We start from the raw sequence: 21883 nt of genomic DNA, 5'->3' as shown, positions 1-21883 counted from the left end.
AACCTTAGCCTTATCGACTTCAATACCTCTTTCAGAAAGTTGATGTCCTAAGATGATGCCTTCATTAACCATAAAGTGGCACTTCTCCCAATTCAAGACAAGATTGGTGTCTTTACATCTCTGCAAGACTCGATCAAGGTTGCTGAGGCAATCATCAAAAGAAGACCCGTAGACGGAGAAGTCATCCATGAAAACCTCAACAATCGTTTCACAAAAGTCAGAGAATATAGCCATCATGCATCTTTGAAAGGTGGAAGGTGCATTACATAAGCCAAAAGGCATACATCTATAAGCAAAGGTACCGAAAGGGCATGTGAAAGTAGTTTTCTCCTGAGCAGATTGTGCAACAGGTATTTGGGAGAAATCTGAATAACAGTCTAGAAAGCAGAAGTATGTGTGTTTAGACAGTCTTTCTAGCATTTGGTCAATAAAAGGCAAAGGGTAATGATCTTTCCTAGTGGCTTTATTCAACTTCCTAAAATCGATCACCATCCTATAGCCAGTAATAATCCTCTGTGGGATCAATTCTTCCTTATCATTAGGGACAACGGTAATACCTCCCTTCTTAGGGACGCAATGCACCAGACTCACCCAATCACTATGAGCAACAGGATAGATAATACCAGCTTCCAGGAGCTTTAGTATTTCTTTTCTTACTACCTCTTTCATCTTAGGATTTAATCTCTATTGATGATCAGCGACTGGTTTGGAATCAGGATCGGTTTTAATCTTGTGCAGGCATAGAGTGGGACTAATGCCCTTAAGATCATCAAGAGTATATCCAATAGCAGCACGATGTTTCCTCAGAGTTTTTAGTAACCTCTTTTCTTCATACTTTGAGAGGCTAGCACTAATTATGACAGGATATATCTATTTTTCATCAAGATAAGCATACTTCAGAGTATCTGGCAACTGTTTAAGCTCGAACACATGATCACCCTTTGGTGGGGATGGATCCCCAAGCAGTTCAACATGCAAATTATTCTTAAGGATAGGATATTGTTCTAAGACAACTCTATCTATCTCATCCCTTTCATCCATATGCATATCAGTTTCATGATCAAGCAAGTATTGCTCTAAGGGATCAGTAGGAGGCACAGCAATAGAAGCTAAGGCAATAGTTTCATCCTTACTAGGAAACTCTTTTTCATGAGGTTGTCTGCCAAACTTGGAGAAATTGAACTCGTGTGGCACACCTTCAAAGCCAACAGTGACAGTTTGCTTCTCACAGTCAATATGAGCATTGGCAGTATTGAGAAAGGGTCTGCCAAATATGATGGGACAAAAGCTATCTTGTGTGGTACAAGAACGAGGAAATCAGCAGGATACTTCGTTTTACCACACAAGACTTCAACATCCCTAACAATTCCCACAGGGCAGATAGTATCTCTATTGGCAAGCTGAATAGTGACATCAATGGGTTCTATCTCGACAGGTGCAATCTCGTCTTTAATTTCATCATATAAGGATTGAGGTATTGCAAAAACACTAGCACCCACATCACATAAATCATGATAACAATGATCTCCTATCTTAACAAAAACAACAGGCATGCCAAAAATAGGGCTATGTTTGTCTCTAGCATGTGGTTTAGCAATTCTAGCAGGATCTTCACAGAAGTGAATATCATGGCCATCAACATTGTCAGACAGGAGATCTTTGATAATAGCAATGCTAGGTTCAACACTAATTTTCTCAGGGGGTATAGGTGTTCTAATGTAGCCCCTACGTATCATAGTTGAAGCTTTAGAATGATCCTTTATCCTAACAGGGAAAGGTGGTTTCTCAATGTAAGCACCGGGAACAATAGGATCATTATAGGCAATGACTTTCTCTTCAACTGGATTGGGTTCAGCTACATTGACTTCTAAGGGAGGATGATATTTACACCACTTCTCTTTGGGGAGATCAATATGAGCAGCAAAGGATTCACACAATGAAGCTACTATCTCAGAGTCAAGTCCATACTTAGCGCTAAAATCACAAAAAGTATTTGTTTCAACAAAGATTTAACGCAATCAAACTTGAAATTCATACATGACTCCTTACCTTCATCAAGCTCCCAATCTTCAGAGTTGCATTTAATTCTTTCCAATAAATTCCACTTGAAGTCAATATCTCTCTTCATAAAAGAACCGGTACAAGAAGTGTCAAGCATGGTGCGATCATCATGAGAAAGCCGAGCATAGAAGTTCTGAATGATAATTTCTCTCGAGAGCTCATGGTTGGGGCATGAATATAACATTGATTTAAGCCTCCCCCAAGCTTGAGCGATGCTTTCTCTGTCACGAGGCCAAAAATTATAAATATAATTCCGATCACGATGTACTAGATGCATAGGATAAAACTTTTGATGAAATTCCAATTTCAACTGATTGTAGTTCCATGATCCAGTATCATCACATAGCCTATACCATTTCAACGCCTTATCCCTCAAAGATAAGGAAAATTGCTTCTTCTTGACCTCATTCTCGGGCAAACCTGCAAGCTTAAATAAACTACAAACTTCCTCAACATAGATTAGATGCAAGTCTGGATGTGATGTTCCATCTCCTGTAAAAGGATTAGCCATCAGTTTCTCAAGCATACCCGAAGGAAATTCATAGCAAATATTTTCAGTAGGTGCAGCAGGTTGAGGAGCAACTCTTTGTGCTTCCGTTCGAGGTGAAGATACCCCGAACAAGCCCCTCAAAGGATTAGTTCCATAGTGACAAGTGACAATAAATTTCAGCACACTATATAAATGTTTCCATTCCAAATTACACTTATCAAAGGCGCTTCACTCCTCGCCAACACCGCGAGAAAAGAGTCTTGATGAACCACAAGTATAGGGGGTCTATCTTAGTCCTTTCGATAAGTAAGTGTGTCGAACCCAACGAGGAGCAGAAGGATCTGACAAGTGGTTTTCAGCAATGTAGTATCTGCAAGCACTGAAATTATCGGTAACAAGTAGTTGTGTGGTGAGATGATTCGTAGCAAGTAGCAAGTAGCAAAAGTAACAACGATCCAGCAAAGTGGCCCAATCCCTGTTGTAGCAAGGGACAAGCCTGGACAAAGTCTTATAGGGGGTAAAACGCTCCCGAGGACACATGGGAATTTCTGTCAAGCTAGTTTTCATCATGTTCATATGATTCGCGTTGGCTACTTTGATAGTTTGATATGTGGGTGGACTGGCGCTTGGGTACTGCCCTTACTTGGACAAGCATCCCACTTATGATTAACCCGCAACTATGAAAGAAGAATTAAGACAAAGTCTAACGATAGCATTAAACTAGTGGATCCAAATCAACCCCTTACGAAGCAACACATAAACTAGGGTTTAAGCTTTTGTCTCTCTAGCAACCCATCATCTACTTACTACTTCCCAATGCCTCCTCTAGGCCCAAATAATGGTGAAGTGTTATGTAGTCGACGTTCACATAACACCACTAGAGGAAAAACAACATACAACACATCAAATTATCGAACGAATACCAAATTCACATGACTACGTATAGCAAGACTTATCCCATGTCCTCAGGAACAAAAGCAACTACTCACAAAGCATAATCATAATCATGACCAGAGTGGTAATTAGTAGCATCAAAGATCTGAACATATAATCTTCCACCAAGTAATCCAACTAGCATCAACTACAAAGAGTAATTAACACTACTAGCAACCTTACAAGTACCAATCGGAGTCGCGAGATGGAGATTGGTTACAAGAGATGAACTAGGCTTTGGAGATGAGATGGTGCTGATGAAGATATTGATGGTGATGAGTCGCTTTCGATGAGAGGAGTGTTGGTGATGACGATGGCGATGATTTCCGCCTCCGGGAGGGAAGTTTCCCCGGCAGGATCATCCTACCGGAGCTCTAGATTGGTTCTGCTCAAGTTCCGCCTCGTGGCGGCGGCGAATCCTCCGAAAAGACCTCCCTTGATTTTTTCTGGAATGAAACCCTTCTTGTAGAAAAGGGCGGGGGGGCAGAGGGCCAAGTGGGAGCCCACAAGCCCCCTAGGCGCGGCCACAGGGGAGGCCGCGCCTAGTAGGCTTGTGGCCTCCTGTTGGCGCCCCTGTGGTACTTCTTCGGCCCAGTATTTTTTATAAATCCCAAAAAAATCATCGTTGATTTTCACGGCTTTTGGAGTTGCGCAGAATAGGTATCTCAAACTTGCTCCTTTTTCAGGCCAAAATTCCAGCTGCCGACATTCTCCCTCTTCATGTAAACCTTGCAAAATAAGAGAGAAAAGGCATAAGTATTGTACCGTGAAGTGTAATAACAGCCCAACAAGCGATAGATATCAACATGAAAGCATGATGCAAAATGGACGTATCAGGTATATCTTCACAAATTCCTCAACAAGACTTCATACGATCTTCTCACTGACAATAAACCCAATGTAAGTTATTTCAAAGACTTCGGTGCAAGATGCTGGATTAGAGATCCTCACCATAGCTCAAAATTTGCACCAGAAGCACATGAGGGTTTTATGATTTGTTACGGAAAGGACTTGCACACCTACAAAGTATTCAACACCTATCACAACAAGGTTGTTGAAACTGTAGATGTGTGGTTCGATGAAACTAATGGCTCACAAAGAGAGCAACTGCCTCATGTGCGAGATAAATTGACTCCTGAGGAAGCTATTAAGCACAAGGCTACTGAAGATAGCATTCCTACTGAGGAACGAACTCCTGTTGAAGAAGTCATCCCCAACAATGATGAAATTCAAGCGGGTGCACCTGAGGAAATTGCTCCAGATGAAATTCCTCAGCCGAACCAAAGTGTTCAACCTACGCAACTAAGAATTGCAAATGAAGTGGAAATTGAGAAAATCCTCGATGACATCAATGCGCCGGGTCCCCTCGCTCACTCGAAAGCCTCACATTTAGTTAACTTTTGTGGGCATTTCTCCTTTGTGTCTATCGCAGAACCCTCAAAAGTTGATGAAGCCTTCATGGAACCTGAATTGATTCAAGCCATTTAAGATGAACTTCTTCAATTCAAGATGGATGATGTCTGGGAACACGTCAAAAGACCTGACCCTCGCAAGCACAATATCATCGGCACGAAGTGGATCTACCGAAACAAGCAAGATGAGGATGGTCAGGTAGTGAGGAACAAGGCAGGACTTGTAGCCCAAGGCTACACACAGGTTGAAGGAATTGAATTTGATGAAACATTTTGCACCTGTTGCTAGACTTGAAGCTATTTTTATGTTGCTTGCTTATGCTAATCATCACAATATAACACTATATCAAATGGATGTGAAAAGTGCATTCCTCAATGGTAAGCTTGAGGAAGAAGTGTATGTTGCTGAGCCCCGAGGTTTTGGTGACCCGAAGCATCCAGACAAAGTCTTAAGACTCAAAAAGGCACTCTATGGCCTCAAGCAAGCGCCTCAGACGTGGTATGATACATCGAAGGAATTCCTAGTGAAGAAAGGCTTCAAACCGGATTCACTCGATCCCACTCTTTTCACAAAATCCTATGATAGTGAATTGTTTGTATGCCAAATATATGTGGATGGTATCATCTTTGGTTGTACTAACAAACGTTATAGTGGTGAATTTGCCTACATGATGGTTGAATTTGTCATAGTGGTGAATTTGCCTACATAGATATCAAATGTCTATGATGGGGGAGCTAAAATTCTTCCTAAGGCTTCAAATTCGTCAACAACACAATGTCATCTCCATATGTCAAGGGAAATACATCAAGGATGTCCTGAAGAAATTCGGCATGAATGAATGCAGAGGTATCAAAATTCCCATGCCTACCAACGGTCACCTATTCATTGACGAAAACGGTACAGATTTCGATCAGCATGTATATCGCTCTATGATTTCCTCTCTATTGTACCTATGTGCATCTCGTCCAGAGATTATGCTTAGTTTTGCATGTGTGCACGTCTCCAAGCAAAACCGAAGGAATCACTCCATAACGTTGTGAAACATATTCTTCGATAACTAGCTCACACACCAACACTTGGATTATGGTACCGCAAGGGCTCAAATCTTCACCTCGTTGGATATTCTAATTCTGATTATGCTGGTGACCGTGTGGATCGCAAGTCAACACCAGTCACATGTCATTTCCTCGGACGTTACTTAGTCTGTTGGTCCTCAAAGAAGCAGAATTGCGTATCACTCTCCACTTCTGAAGCTAAATACATTGATGATGGGTCTTGCTGTGCTCAACTGCTATGGATGAGCAAACCCTCAAGGGTTACGTCAACAACATGAAGAATGTGCCCCTCTACTGCGACAATGAGAGTGCAATCAATATTGCCTATTACCCAGTACAACACTTGAAGACCAAGCACATCCAGATTCATCATCAGTTTCTTCGTGATCATGTACTCAAGAGCAACATCGTCATCGACCATGTGAATAGTGAAGGTCAGCTAGCAGATATCTTCACTAAGCCCTTCGATTAGAACAGGTTTTGCAATTTGCGGTGTGAGCTAAATATCCTAGAATCTTCGAATGTTCTGTGAAAAGGCACACATCCTAACACTAACGCAAAATTGATGACTTATATGCGCAACACACAAAGTAACATTTTTGTTCAATCAATGAAGAACAAAACTCTAAGTGTGAAGAAATTAACCAAAAATTTGATTCTCAGGGCCCTACGATATTGTACGCGGTGCGTGAAATCATCATTCTTATACGATGGATTACGCCACCACCAAAATTTGAAATTCTTCAAGTTGAAATTCTTCAAAGTTGAGATTCTTCAAAACTAAGACTTTTTGCAAATTCCTCAAATTTTCAAAGTCTTGAAAATTTTCAAAATCTTCAAAATTTTCTATGATGATCTTCACTGATTATACACACACACACACACACATATATATATCTATATATATAGGACAAATTTCTGTACTCATGGGTGTATGTACTCCCATATTCTTAATATACTTCATATACGCATTGGTTATATCTCTTTATCATTTTCAATATACTTCATTAAATATTCTAAGATGCCTCAATATGAGTTTTGTTGAAAAAATATCAGTTGCGACGTATTTTTTATAATATACCTTTTTCACGTATAAACAAAGCAGTATATATGTAAACCTATAAAAATATGTAAACTCACATGATTTTTTTATAAACTCAATTTAAGGTATCTAGTATTACTAATGAAGTATATTAAAAATAATAATGAGGTATAAAAGACTCATCTATGTGGTACATGAGGAGCGGGATTACGTATGTGTGTGTGTGTGTGTGTGTGTGTGTGTGTGTGTGTGTGTGTGTATATATATATATATATATATGATCTTTCAATGTCCTCAACATCACAACATCATCACTTATTGCTAAAGTCTTCAAGTTGGTTTTTCGTCTAAGTGAATGTGATCGGACCCGTCTCCCCTCTATGCTAAGCTCAACCCAAACTATTCTCAATTCTTTATATGCGATCTAATTGACACTTGTTCAAATTCCTCACTAAGTCCTTGCGAGCTGAAGACTTTGCTACAAAATCCTCAAAATTTTCAAGCTTAAATTTTCCAGTCGTTCCGCTCTAACTACAGCCACTACTCACGATAGGATAACCACGATCTCCACTATCTCCACCGCTTCGTACGTGGGTAACGCGTGTCAAGCCAAGAGGAAAGGGCAGGGGCAGTTTGGTCAGAAAGTTTTGCTTTAGACAGTTTTCACGTGAGCTATAAATAGCCCCTACCCCCTTCAGTTAAAACTCTTTGTCTCGCTTTCATCTTCCCCTTCTCGAGCTCTAACCTAGCGACACCGCTGGAAATCTTCGTCGCCGGTGAGGTACAGCTTCGTTGTGTCGACCTGTTTGCTGTCGGACTCACGCCGTCGTCGTAGCTATCTTTAGTCGTCAAGTTAGGGCACTAGAGTCTGAACCGACGAGCTTCTATTTTCACTTCCTCAGTTGGTCGTCTTCGTCGAGTTCTTCACACACGGTAATTAAAATCTAATTTCACTGCCCTGTTGATCCATATATTTGTATTAGAACTGTGAAATCTGTTATTCCTCAGAAAATCCTTCAAATGAACACATCCATACCTAGAAGAAGTGATGAATTTCTCTAAGTTACTAAACTCTTCACGAGATTCATCAATTGTGTAAATTTTCAAATCAGCACAACTCTGGAACCCAAGATCAGAATTCTTAGCGAAATTCTTCAACACTGTATTGGTCGAATTCCTCACCTTGAGTCATTTTTCAAATTCCTCATATATGAGAACGCATATGACCTTTCCAAATTCTCCGCACCTATACTCCGTTCACACGTACAAAATGTTAGCTCATGAATCACTAGGTTCTCATCAACTTAACTCATTTGGAGCGTTTCTTGAAGAAAATCTGCTTGTGTCATCAGATTCCTCCAGAATTCAAATTCCTCAGCAAAGTCATCAAGTGAAGAAAATGGAGGATGACAAGAAACACAAGGGTGGCAAAAAGCCAGAGCAGAACACTGCCTTTGCAATTCCCTCAAAAGGTGCCAGATGCATCTATGAGGAACCTGAACTGGAGATCATTATATGCAAATCCTCATGAAACCATTGGCACCTGGTCAGCCCCCAAGGACCAAATTCCACTCAAAGGAATTGATCTATGTGCCAAGGATAGTATATCGCATCTTGGCCAAAACCTTTTGTCCAATCAAGGGCCATGACTCAAATGATGAAGAAATTGTGGGGATAATGAAGAACTTGCTCTTTCACATCATACGTCGAATCCCCATAAACCTTCATGATTTCTTCCTAAGGACTTTGTCCCAATCTGCTCTCTCACCATTTGATATGAAGCCTTACGCTCCATGGATTATGAGATTCATTAGAAAGAGGTCTGGAATTCCTTCCAAAGCTGACATTCTGAATTACCAGACTTATCTGCCTCCAATTGAAGTCATCAAGAGCCCCTTTGATGAAATTGACGGCAAAGGAAAATCAGTGATTGATTAAGGCAATCGGCCCCTTGATGTCCAGTTTCGTAAAACAACATCATACTCCACCAATGATGACACTATATAACAAGAACCACCAAGCCCAACTGCACCCCCCTGTGATGACTAACTGTGAGCTACTGCTAAGTGTTCATCAGAAGGTTGATCGCAACCACAAATGGGTCAAGCGTCAGGTTGGAGAAATTTTGAAAGATCTCAACGCAACCAGGAATGCAGTGAAGAAAAATCACTATTATCTTCATGAGATCTTTGATCGCACATTGTTCATTCTATCTCACATCAAGACCCTTGAGGAACTCATTGAGATGGAGTTCCAATAAGGCTTTGACTCGTCCTGGTCTCCAAAGAAGAATTTCAAGAAGATCCCTGTTCCTCAACTAGTGGCCAGCTCATTTTCTTCAACGCGCACCACCAACGAAGCTGAAGACATTGATGACACTGCTACAATGGCCGACCTCAACCCTCCTCCTCCAACTTGGAAGTGAAATTCTTCAAGGGCGTTAGTCCTTATCTTTTGTCCCTTTTCGTCACTTGATGACAAAGGGGGAGAAATCTGAGTTAGTCTTCAAGCGGGTCTACTTTATGGGCTATTATAAATACAAACTCTCATTCTTCTGAAGTTTTTGCTGTAATGAGTTGTAACTTAAGCCTGGTGGTGGTCTGACACTTTTGAACATTTTTCCTCGCATGCTTATTCCTAAATTGATTAAATGCATGCATGCTGAAATTTGCTAGACACCATTTTTCATCATGCATATCAAATTCCTCATAATATATGTTAAATGCATGCATGAATTACAAGAAATAGGGGGAGATCTCCATGATATAAATCATCAATGTGCATTTGCAGTCCAAAGAAAATTCTTCAAACATGCTCTATAAGTGCATCTAGTGCCCCTTAGTGCCCCTTAGGGGGAGTTTCTCTATATCTTGCAATCGAATTCCTCAAACTCTGTACTTACACTTCATATTTTTATTCCCGTCGAAAACTTAACCTATTTGTCATCAACCACCAAAAGGGGGGAGATTGTAAGTGCATCTAGTGCCCCTTAGTGATTTTGGTGGATTGAAGACTTATAGGTTAAGAGACTGATATGTTTGTGAGTGTACACAGGCTCTATAATTCGCTGAGGAGTTTGAGTTATTCGAAGAATATCGGCCCCTGATACGTCTCCAACGTATCTATAATTTTTTATGGTTTCATGCTATTATCTTGGTAAATTTTGGATGTTTTGTATGCCTTTTATATATTTTTTGGAACTAACTTATTAACTTAGGGCCAAGTGCCAGTTCCTGTTTTTTCCGTATTTTTGACCCTTTTCAGAGAAGGATTTTAAACAGAGTCCAAATGGAACGGAACTTCCAAAAAGATTTTTTTCGAAATAGAAGACAACCGGGGGACTTGAGAACCAAGGCAGGGGGCCACCAGGGACCCCACTAGCCCCCTAGCCGTGGCCAGGGGGCCGCGCCTCCCAGGCTTATGGGCTCCCTGGGCCACCTCTGCCCTAGGTCTTTCGCCTATATATTCCCAAAAATTCTAGAAAAAGTTAGGAGATCATCGGAAGTACTTTTCCGCCACCGCAAGCTTCTGTCTTCGCAAGATCCCATCTGGGGAACGTTCTGGTGCCCTGCCGGAGGGGGGATTCAGATACGGAGGGCTTCTTCATCAACACCATGACCTCTCCGATGATGCGTGAGTAGTTCACCATAGACCTATGGGTCCATAGCTAGTAGCTAGATGGCTTCTTCTCTCTCTTGGATCTTCAATACAAAGTTCTCCATGATCTTCATGGAGATCTATCCGATGTAATCTTCTTTTGCGGTGTGTTTGTCGAGATCCGATGAATTGTGGATTTATGATCAGATTATCTATGAATCTTATTTGAGTTTCTTCTGATCTCTTATATGCATGATGTCGTATCCTTGTAATTCTCTTCGAGTTGTGGGTTTTGTTTGGCCAGCTTGATCTATGATTCTCGCAATGGGAGAAGTGCTTGGTTTTGGGTTCAGACCGTGCGGTGACCTCACCGAGTGACAGAAGGGGTAGCGAGGCATGCATCGTGTTGTTTCCATCAAGGGTAAAAAGATGGGGTGTTCATCATTGGTTTGAGTTTATCCCTCTACATCATGTCATCTTTCTTAAGGCGGTACTCTGTTCGTCATGAACTCAATACACTAGTTGCATGCTGGATAGTGGTCGATGTGTGGAGTAATAGTAGTAGATGCAGAAAGTATCGGTCTACTTGTCTCGGACGTGATGCCTATATGTATGATCATTGCCTTAGATATCGTCATGACTTTGCGCGGTTCTATCAATTGCTCGACAGTTATTTTTTCACGCACAGTAATATTTGTTGTTTTGAGAGAAGCCTCTAGTGAACACTATGGCCCCCGGGTCTACTTCACATCATATTTTCAGCCTTACTCTTTTACTTTGTTGCACTTTCCGCCTTCGGATCTCACTTTGCAATCAATCTTGAAAGGATTGACAACCCCTTTATAGAGTTGGGTGCAAGATCTTTTGTGTTTATGCAGGTACTCTGGACTTGACGAGATTCTCCTACTGGATTGATACCTTGGTTCTCAAGCTGAGGGAAATACTTACTGCTCCTGTGCTGCATCACCCTTTCCTCTTCAAGGGAAAAACCAACGCAAGCAAGTCTCTGTCAACGTGTCAATTTCTGGGCTGTTGTTTGAGAAGTAGCAGGAGGATTTCTGGCACCGTTGCCGGGGAGGATCAAGTCAAGAACTCATCCAAGTAAGTGTCGCAAACTCATCTCTTGCATTTACTTTTTTGCCTCTCGTTTTCCTCTCCCCCACTTCTGAAAAACAAAACTTTACAAAAGTATTTTCCATTTTCGTTTGCCTTTTTCGTTCGCCCTTTTCTCTCGCTTGCTTTCTGTTCGCTTGTGTGCTATGTGCCTTCAATATGCTTGCATCTTCGCTTGCTAAAAATCTAGTGATATGGATCCTCACCCACTTGCTAATATCTTTAAGAGATCCACTTATGTGGAACCAATTGCTAGTGAGTTGAGTGCACTTGACTTTCTCTATGGAGTTTTTCTTGAGATGCGTGAATCTGAAAATCGTGATGAAGAAATTTATGAAATGATTCACGAGGGCTCCTTGGATGAAAAGCATGATTGCAATGATTTCATTATAAATTCTATTAATGACAATCATGCCAAAAATATGCAAAACCCTAAGCTTGGGGATGGTAGTTTTGCTTTGTCCACTACTTGTTGCAATGATATTTGCAATAATATTGAAAGTGGGTTTGGAGAAGTCATGACTTTAGTTGATGATAGTCCCACTATATTTGAAGAGCGTCAAGTTTGCATGCATGTGGATCATGAAAAGAATATCCTTTGTGATAGCTATTTTGTTGAATTTGATTATGATCCCATATATAATTGCTATGAGAGAGGAAAATTTTGTGGTAGAAACTTTCATGTTACCAAATTACCTCTCGTTATGTTGAGATTGCTATTGTCTCTTTCTTCTTCCTTGCATTTGGTAACTATTGGTTGTCTTGCCAATTTGTTCTCCTATAAAATTCCTATGCATAGGAAGAATGTTAGACTTATATGTGATTTTCACATGCTTTATGATGCTCTCGTTGTCCTTCAATTCTTGTCTTTTGTGTGAGCATCATTGATTTATCAATGCCTAGCTAAGGGCGTTAAACAATAGCGCTTGTTGGGAGGCAACTCAATGAATTTATCTTTTTTTTTCTGTTTTGTTGCGTCCACACTATCATAATTCTGTTATGATTGTGTTTTTTGTGTTTCTTTTTGTGTTTGAGCCAAGCAAAACCTTTATGACTAGTCTTGGTGATGGTTGTTTGATCGTGCTGGAAAAAGACAGAAACTTTTCGCTCACGAGATTATTTCTCATTTTTATTCAGAAAGAGCTTTTAAGTTGATTATTTTTGCTGCTGGTTGATATGGCTTTTGCCCAGGCAGTCGTAATTTTTCAGAATTGGTGAAGTACCAGAATTATACGAAGTATACAGATTGCTACAGACTGGTGTGTTTTTGACAAATTCTGTTTTTGTTGAGTTGGTTGCTTGTTTTGATGAAACTATGGATAGTATCGGGGGGTACTAGCCATGGAAAAGTGAGAATACAGTAATCTAACACCAATATAAATAGAAATCAAGATTTCTACAGTACCTAAAGGGGTGGTAGTTTGTTTTCTTATGCTAATGATATCACGAGTTTCTGTTTAAGTTTTGTCTTGTGAAGTTTTCAAATTTTGGGTGATGTTCTCATGGACAAAGAGATAAAGAGTGGAAAGAGCTCAAGCTTGGGGATTCCCAAGGCATCCCAAGCCAAATTCAAGGACACCAAAAAGCCTAAGCTTGGGGATGCCCCGGGAAGGCATCCCCTCTTTCGTCTTCAATCCATCGGTAACATTACTTGGAGCTATATTTTTATTCACCACATGATATGTGTGTTGCTTGGAGCGTCTTGTATCGTAGGAGTCTTTTTTTTGTCACAATTATCCTTGTTGCACACCTTTTGAGAGAGATATGCACTCATCGTGATTTTGCTAGAATGCTCATCGTGCTTCACTTATATCTTTTGAGCTTGATAATTTTGCTCTATGTGCTTCACTTAGATCTTTTAGAGCACGGCAGTACATGACTTGGTAGTTGGCTTGTGCTATGAAAGTAGTCCCAAAGGTGATAGGTACCCAAAGAGGATACAAAAAACCTCCATCTTCATGTGCATTGAGTAGAAAAAGAAGTTTTGATTCCGTCAATTAGTTTTGAGACGTGGATTTGGTAATATTAAGAGTTATGTTAGTAGGGTGTTGTGAATCTAGAAATACTTGTGTTGAAGTTAGTGATTCTCGTAGCAGGTACATATGGTGAACCGCTATGTTAGGAAGTCGGAGCATAATTGATCTATTGATTGTCATTCTTTGTATTGCGGTCGGGATCGCGTGATGGTTAACACCTACCAACCCTTCCCCTAGGAGCATGCATTTAGCACTTTGTTTCGATTACTAATAAAAACTTTCACCACAAGTATGTGAGTTCTTCATGACTAATGTCAGTCCATGGTATAGACGCACTTTCACCTTCCCCCATTGCTAGCCTCTCTAGTGCCACGCAATTTTTGCCGGTGCACAAACCCACCATATGCCTTCCTCAAAACAGCCACCATACCTAACTACTATGGCATTTTCATAACCATTTCGAGAGATATTGCCATGCAACTCCCACCGTTTCGTCTCATGACTTGTGCCGTCACTCTCATATTGTCATTGCATGATCGTAAGATAGCTAGCGAGATGTTTCAATGTCATACACCAAGCTAGATCGTTGCACATCCCGGTAGACTGCTGGAGGCATTTCCTATAGAGTCATCATCATTCTGAGCTATGAGCTGTGAGTAAATAGAAGTGTGATGATAATCATTATTGGAGCATTGTCTCATGTGAGGAAATAAAAAAATAGGCCAAAGATCCCAAATAAAAAAAAGAAAAAGAAAAAAGAGGCCCAAGAGCCCAAATAAAAAAAGAGAAAAACAGAGAAGGGACAATACTACTATCTTTTTCCACACTTGTGCTTCATAATAGCACCATGTTCTTCATGATTGAGAGCCTCTCGTTTTTTCACCACCATATACTAGTGGGAATCTTTATTATATAACTTGGCTTTTATATTCCAATGATGGGCATCCTCAAAATTGCCCTAGGTCTTCGTGAGCAAGCAAGTTGGATGCACACCTACTAGTTCTCATTTTGAGCTTTCACATACTTATAGCTCTAGTGCATCCTTTGTATGGCAATCCCTACTCATTCACATTGATATATATTAATGGGCATCTCCATAGCCCTTTGATACGCCGAGTCAATGTGACCATCTCCTCTTTTTTGTCTCACAACCACCACCACACTCTATTCCACCTATAGTGCTATATCCATGGCTCACGCTCATGTATTGCGTGATAGTTATAAAAAGTTTGAGAAAGTAAGAGTGCGAAAACAATTACTTGGCCAATATAGGGGTTGTGCATGATTTAAATTAGTTGTGTGAGGATGATGGAGCATAGCCAGACTATATGATTTTGTAGGGATAACTTTCCTTGGCCTTGTTATTTTGAAAGTTCATGATTACCTTGCTAGTTTGCTTGAAGTATTATTGTTTTCATGTCAATAGCAAACGATTGTTTTGAATCTTATGGATCCAAACATTCATGTCACACGAAAGAAGTTACAAAGGAAAACTATGCTAGGTAGCATTCCACATCAAAAGTTTAGTCTTTATCACTTCCGTACTCGAGGACGAGCAGGAGTTAAGCTTGGGGATGCTTGATACGTCTCCAACGTATCTATAATTTTTTATGGTTTCATGCTATTATCTTGTCAAACTTTGGATGTTTTGTATGCCTTTTATATATTTTTTGGGACTAACTTATTAACTTAGTGCCAAGTGCCAGTTCATGTTTTTTCCGTGTTTTTGACCCTATTCATAGGAGGATTTTAAACGGAGTCCAAACAGAACAAAACTTCCAAAAAGATTTTTTTCCGAAATAGAAGATGATCGGGGGACTTGAGAACCAAGGCAGGGGGCCACCAGGGACCCCACAAGCCCCCTAGTCGCGGCCAGGGGCCCCGCGCCTCCCAGGCTTGTGGGCTCCCTGGGCCACCTCTGCCCTAGGTATTTCGCCTATATATTCCGAAGAATTCCAGAAAAAATTAGGAGATCATCGAAAGTACTTTTCCGCCGCCGCAAGCTTCTGTCTCTGCAAGATCCCATCTGGGGCACGTTCTGGTGCCCTGCCGAAGGGGGGATTCGGATACGGAGGGCTTCTTCATCAACACCATGACCTCTCCGATTATGCGTGAGTAGTTCACCATAGTCCTACGGGTCCATAGCTAGTAGCTAGATGGCCGCTTCTCTCTCTTGGATCTTCAATACAAAGTTCTCCATGATCTTCATGGAGATCTATCCGATGTAATCTTCTTTTGTGGTGTGTTTGTCGAGATCCAAGGAATTGTGGATTTATGATCAGATTATCTATGAATCTTATTTGAGTTTCTTATGATCTCTTATATGCATGATTTCATATCCTTGTAATGCTCTTCGAGTTGTGGGTTTTGTTTGGCCAGCTTGATCTATGATTCTTGCAATGGGAGAAGTGCTTGGTTTTGTGTTCATACCGTGCGGTGACCTCACCCAGTGACAGAAGGGGTAGCGACGCACGCATCGTGTTGTTGCCATCAAGGGTAAAAAGATGGGGTTTTCATCATTGGTTTGAGTTTATCCCTCTACATCATGTCATCTTCCTTAAGGCGTTACTCTGTTCGTCATGAACTCAATACACTAGATGCATGATGGATAGCGGTCGATGTGTGGAGTAATAGTAGTAGATGCAGAAAGTATCGGTCTACTTGTCTCGGACGTGATGCTTATATGTATGATCATTGCCTTAGATATCGTCATGACTTTGCACGGTTCTATCAATTGCTCGACAGTAATTTGTTCACCCACCGTAATATTTTCTATTTTGAGAGAAGCCTCTAGTGAACACTATGGCCCCTAGGTCTACTTCACATCATATTTTCAGCGTTACTCTTTTACTTCTTGCACTTTCTGCCTTCAGATCTCACTTTGCAATCAATCTTGAAGGGATTGACAACCCCTTTATAGCGTTGGGTGCAAGCTCTTTTGTGTTTGCGCAGGTACTCTAGACTTGACGAGATTCTCCTACTGGATTGATACCTTGGTTCTCAAACTGAGGAAAATACTTACTGCTCCTGTGCTGCATCACCCTTTCCTCTTCAAGGGAAAAACCAACGCAAGCAAGTCTCCGTCAACGTGTCAGTTTCTCGCGCTCTTGTTTGAGAAGTAGCAGCCCCTAAAAATGTATGTCTTCGGGTGAAGACTTTAGTCATTCCTTGAAGACTTTGATAGTGAAGAAATTACTATTCCTCATGAAGACATTGAAGATGAGGAATTAGGTGTGTATCGAAGAAAATGCTCTGAATACTTTGAGGCTTGAAGATTTACTATTTCTGTTTCATTTTCTTCATTCTTGAATCATAGGAACACCGTACTGTTAAAGGGGGTCGAGGTAATACTAGGGAAATATTTCCTCATGATGCTCAACTCAAACCTACACATACCAAATCCTTTAAGTGAGGAACATTAGAGACATGAGTACTTTCACACTTGAAAGTTCTGACAGTTGCCGCGCCGCGCGCCACCTCTCCCCAATCTTATCCACACAACGGTCGTATCATTAGGGGCAATAATGTCATCTCATGTCGGGATGCTCCAAGGCTATAAATAGCCGCCAACACAACAACTAGCTGGTTTGCTGCTATGAGAGAAAGTGACATTTTTCATTTAGAGCAATCCAATTCCTCGAAGACTTTGAGCGAAGATCATCAAGTGAGGAAAAAACCCCAAACACCCAGACCAAAACCAAAAAACCCAAAGTGATTGAGCATCACTGAAGAGATTGTTCCAATGTGGAACCGACGCTTGTTACCTTTGAGGAGTGTGCATCCTCCAGTCGGTTAGGCGTAATGGTCTAGAGCATCCAGCAGTCAATTATGGATAGCTGGGTGACCGAGTTTGTAAGGGTTAGGAAGTCTGCCCTGAAGGCTTACCACGAGTGTTGGGCGAGGATTGTGTGTCCTTAGCTCAAGGAGACTACGGTAGGGACTGTGTGTCCTAGAACTACGTGTCTCGAGACTGTGTGTCCTTTGGTTTAAATACCAAGCCGCTCCAAACCAGATGTACAACTATCACAGCAGTTGGAACTGAGTCATCAACCATTGTCTTGATCGAGCTACGGGTTATATTTCTTCAACTCTTTCATTCCCACAATTGCATGTTGATGACTTTGATCTATACCGTTTGAAGAATTTGACTGAAGACTTTCTCTGAATTCCTCACCTCAGTTATTCATCACCTGCTTATCCTATTCACGTGACCTGTGCAAACCGAACCTATCTGCTCACTCTATGTACTTAGTTGTTGTTGCTTTTGCATATCTCTTTAAGTACTATTTTTGCTCCACTTAGTTCATGAGTGAGGACTTTCCTCACTAGGAATTTCCACAGTGATGAATTTATAAAAATAGCCTATTCACCCCCCCCCCCCCCTCTAGTCTATATAACGCACTTTCAGCGGGCCAATAGGTAGCCGGAGGAAGATGAAGTCTCCATGAAGGATGCGACTGAGGACGAGCCGATGCCACCCTTGTCGGTGCATTGCACCATGACCATTGGTGAGGCCCGTCCCCATTGCTTGGAGATGGTGCGAGATGAATGGCAGGAGTTCGGGAAGGTGCATGCTGACGTGGCCTACAACCTCCAGCTCTTTGAGGAGCACCAACAGCTGGAGGAACAACTCAACGATGACATGGCGATCGCATCGGACACAGACGTGGCGGAGCAACCAGCGCAACTTGAGTCTTATTGCTGCGTCCGTGAGATACGCCTCGATCGCTTGTGGAACCACCAGCATCAGACATAACACGAGACCGCCTACAAGGAGTTCAACAAGGCTGCGGACAAGGTGTGGGGCAAGAAGGATGATGAGGAGCACGTCGCCGGCTCTGCCAACGCCGCTCCCGCCACCACGACCATGAAGTGAGCATGTCTGCGGGAACCGCCGGCACCGAGGAAGCATAGTGCATGTTAGGTCACCACTGCTCGAGTCCGAGGAAGGCCAACGCGCTACCCTTCGAGCCGAAGCCAAGCTTGAGGGAGGGGGAGGGGGGCTAATAGCCGTCACCCGGTTAGCCGCACAAACTGCGGAGGCGGAGGTAGAGCTGGAGAACGCGAAGGCAAGTGCCAAAGTTCCTATTCTCGGGGCTCGGGACAATCTGGTGGGAAACGGACATCGACGATCAATTAGATTAGAAATTATACCTTCAGACCTCGACGAAATCCGCTTTTAGTTAAAATATGTGTGAAGTGTAATAATTTTTGTCATGTGTTACATGAAATACGTCGGTGTTTGAATGAATCTCTTTCTATTTATTTAAAATCATTAGATTTGCATGAATTATGTTTGATTAATTTAATAAATTGTTGAAATGTATACACACAACGTTGAATAACGATGCCAACATCAATGTCCATGGATAGACATAAGGGAAAAATTACGTCTAGACGTCGCAGAAGTGGGCCTCTTGGCCAACGAGGGTCACCATGAACCCCGCTACACCGACACGCGTGATGGAAATGACGAAGGGCACTGATCAGCGCCGGCGCGCCGGCTAAAACGTTCGACCAATCGTGCGCGAGCCATCAGATCAAACCCTGTTGACCGCTAGATCGACCCATGCAGCAAAAATCGTTGATGGTAGCAAAAACAAGCAGCAATGTAGCAAATTTCGGTCACGGATGCAGCAAAAAACATGGCTGTAGCAAAATCATCGTTGTCGTCGCGCGAGTTCGCAACACCGCTTTGATGGATGTAGCAAAAAAGTTCGTCGGTAGTAGCAAAATGCAACTACGTTAACAGCAAAAATTCATCGCAGCCATCGCTAGGTCCCATGTGCACCTTGATGGATGTAGCAAAAAAATTAGCCGGTAGTAGGTAAATGCAACTACTGTTGTAATTTTGCTTGCTGGTAGAGCCGATTCGACCTTTATTTGTTTATGGTTGAAGCTTTCTTTAACAACGTTTAAAGCTTTTTTAAAGATGGTTGAAACACTCGTATACACGTGAGTCCGATTATGACAATAGCGACCAGGACAACATGTAGCTGAAACCGGCGGAGCGGACGCGTGAGGACGGACACCAACGATGCAGACCGTCGACGGGAACAGGCAGTCGATGGGAACACACACCGACGATGCGGGCGGTGGACCGCAGGGGCGACAGCAGTAGGGACACAGGGCCGTGATGAAATCTTCTTTTGCGGTGTGTTTTTCGAGATCCGATGAATTGTGGATTTATGATCAGATTATCAATGAATCTTATTTGAGTTTCTTATGATCTCTTATATGCATAATTTCATATCCTTGTAATTCTCTTCGAGTTGTGGGTTTTTTTTGGCCAGCTTGATCTATGATTCTTGCAATGGGAGAAGTGCTTGGTTTTGGGTTGATACCGTGCGGTGACCTCACCCAGTGACAGAAGGGGTAGCGAGGCACGCATCTTGTTGTTGCCATCAAGGGTAAAAAGATGGGGTTTTCATCATTGGTTTGAGTTTATCCCTCTACATCATGTCATCTTGCTTAAGGCGTTACTCTGTTCGTCATGAACTCGATACACTAGATGCATGCTGGATAGCGGTCGATTTGTGGAGTAATAGTAGTAGATGCAGAAAGTATCGGTCTACTTGTCTCGGATGTGATGCTTATATGTATGATCATTGCCTTAGATATCGTCATGACTTTGCGCGGTTCTATCAATTGCTCGACAGTAATTTGTTCATCCAACGTAATATTTGCTATTTTGAGAGAAGCCTCTAGTGAACACTATGGCCCCCGGGTCTACTTCACATCATATTTTCAGCCTTACTCTTTTACTTCTTACACTTTCTACCTTTAGATCTCACTTTCCAATCAATCTTGAACGGATTGACAACCCCTTTATAGCGTTGGGTGCAAGCTCTTTTGTGTTTGCGCAGGTACTCTAGACTTGACGAGATTCTACTACTGGATTGATACCTTGGTTCTCAAACTGAGGGAAATACTTACTGCTCCTGTGCTGCATCACCCTTTCCTCTTCAAGGGAAAAACCAGCGCAAGCAAGTCTCCGTCAACGTGTCAATTTCTGGCGCTGTTGTTTGAGAAGTAGCAGCCCCTAAAAATGTATGTCTTCGGGTGAAGACTTTAGTCATTCCTTGAAGACTTTGATAGTGAAGAAATTACTATTCCTCATGAAGACATTGAAGATGAGGAATTAGGTGTGTCCCGAAGAAAATGCTCTGAATACTTTGAAGCTTGAAGATTTAGTATTACTGTTTCATTTTCTTCATTCTTGAATCATAGGAACACCGTACTGTTCAAGGGGGTCGAGGTAATACTAGGGAAATATTTTCTCATGATGCTCAACTCAAACCTACACATACCAAATCCTTTAAGTGAGGAACATTAGAGACATGAGTGCTTTCACACTTGAAAGTTCTGGCAGTTGCCGCGCCGCACGCCACCTCTCCCCAATCTTATCCACACAACGGTCGTATCATTAGGGGCAATAATGTCATCTCATGTTGGGATGCTCCCAGGCTATAAATAGCCGCCAGCACAACAACTAGCTGGTTTGCTGCTATGAGAGAAATTGACATTTTTCAATTAGAGCAACCCAATTCCTCGAAGACTTTCAGCGAAGATCATCAAGTGAGGAAAAAAACCCAAACACCCAGACCAAAACCAAAAAACCCAAAGTGATTGAGCATCACTGAAGAGATTGTTCCTATGTTGAACCAACGCTTGTTACCTTTGAGGAGTGTGCATCCTCCAGACGGTTAGGCGTCATGGTCTAGAGCATCCAACAGTCAATTATGGATCGCTGGGTGACCGAGTTTGTAAGGGTTTGGAAGTCTGCCCTGAAGGCTTACCACAAGTGTTGGGCGAGGACTGTGTGTCCTTAGCTCAAGGAGACTACGGTAGGGCCTGTGTGTCCCGGAACTGTATGTCTCGAGACTGTGTGTCCTTTGGTTTAAATACCAATCCGCTCCAAACCAGATGTACAACTATCACAGCAGTTGGAACTGGGTCATCAACCATTGTCTTCATCGAGCTACGGGTATATTTCTTCAACTGTTTCATTACCTCAATTGCATGTTGATGACTTTGAAGAATTTGACTGAAGACTTTCTCTGAATTCCTCACCTCGGTTATTCATCACCTGCTTATCCTATTTACGTGACCTGTGCAAACCGAACCTATCTGCTCACTCTATGTACTTAGTTGTTGTTGCTTTTGCATATCTCTTTAAGTACTATTTTCGCTCCACTTAGTT

The sequence above is a fragment of the Hordeum vulgare genome, chromosome 6H, assembly GCF_904849725.1.
Source record: "Hordeum vulgare subsp. vulgare chromosome 6H, MorexV3_pseudomolecules_assembly, whole genome shotgun sequence".
Taxonomy (NCBI): Eukaryota; Viridiplantae; Streptophyta; class Magnoliopsida; order Poales; family Poaceae; genus Hordeum; species Hordeum vulgare.
Note: the sequence above shows the minus strand (reverse complement) of the source record.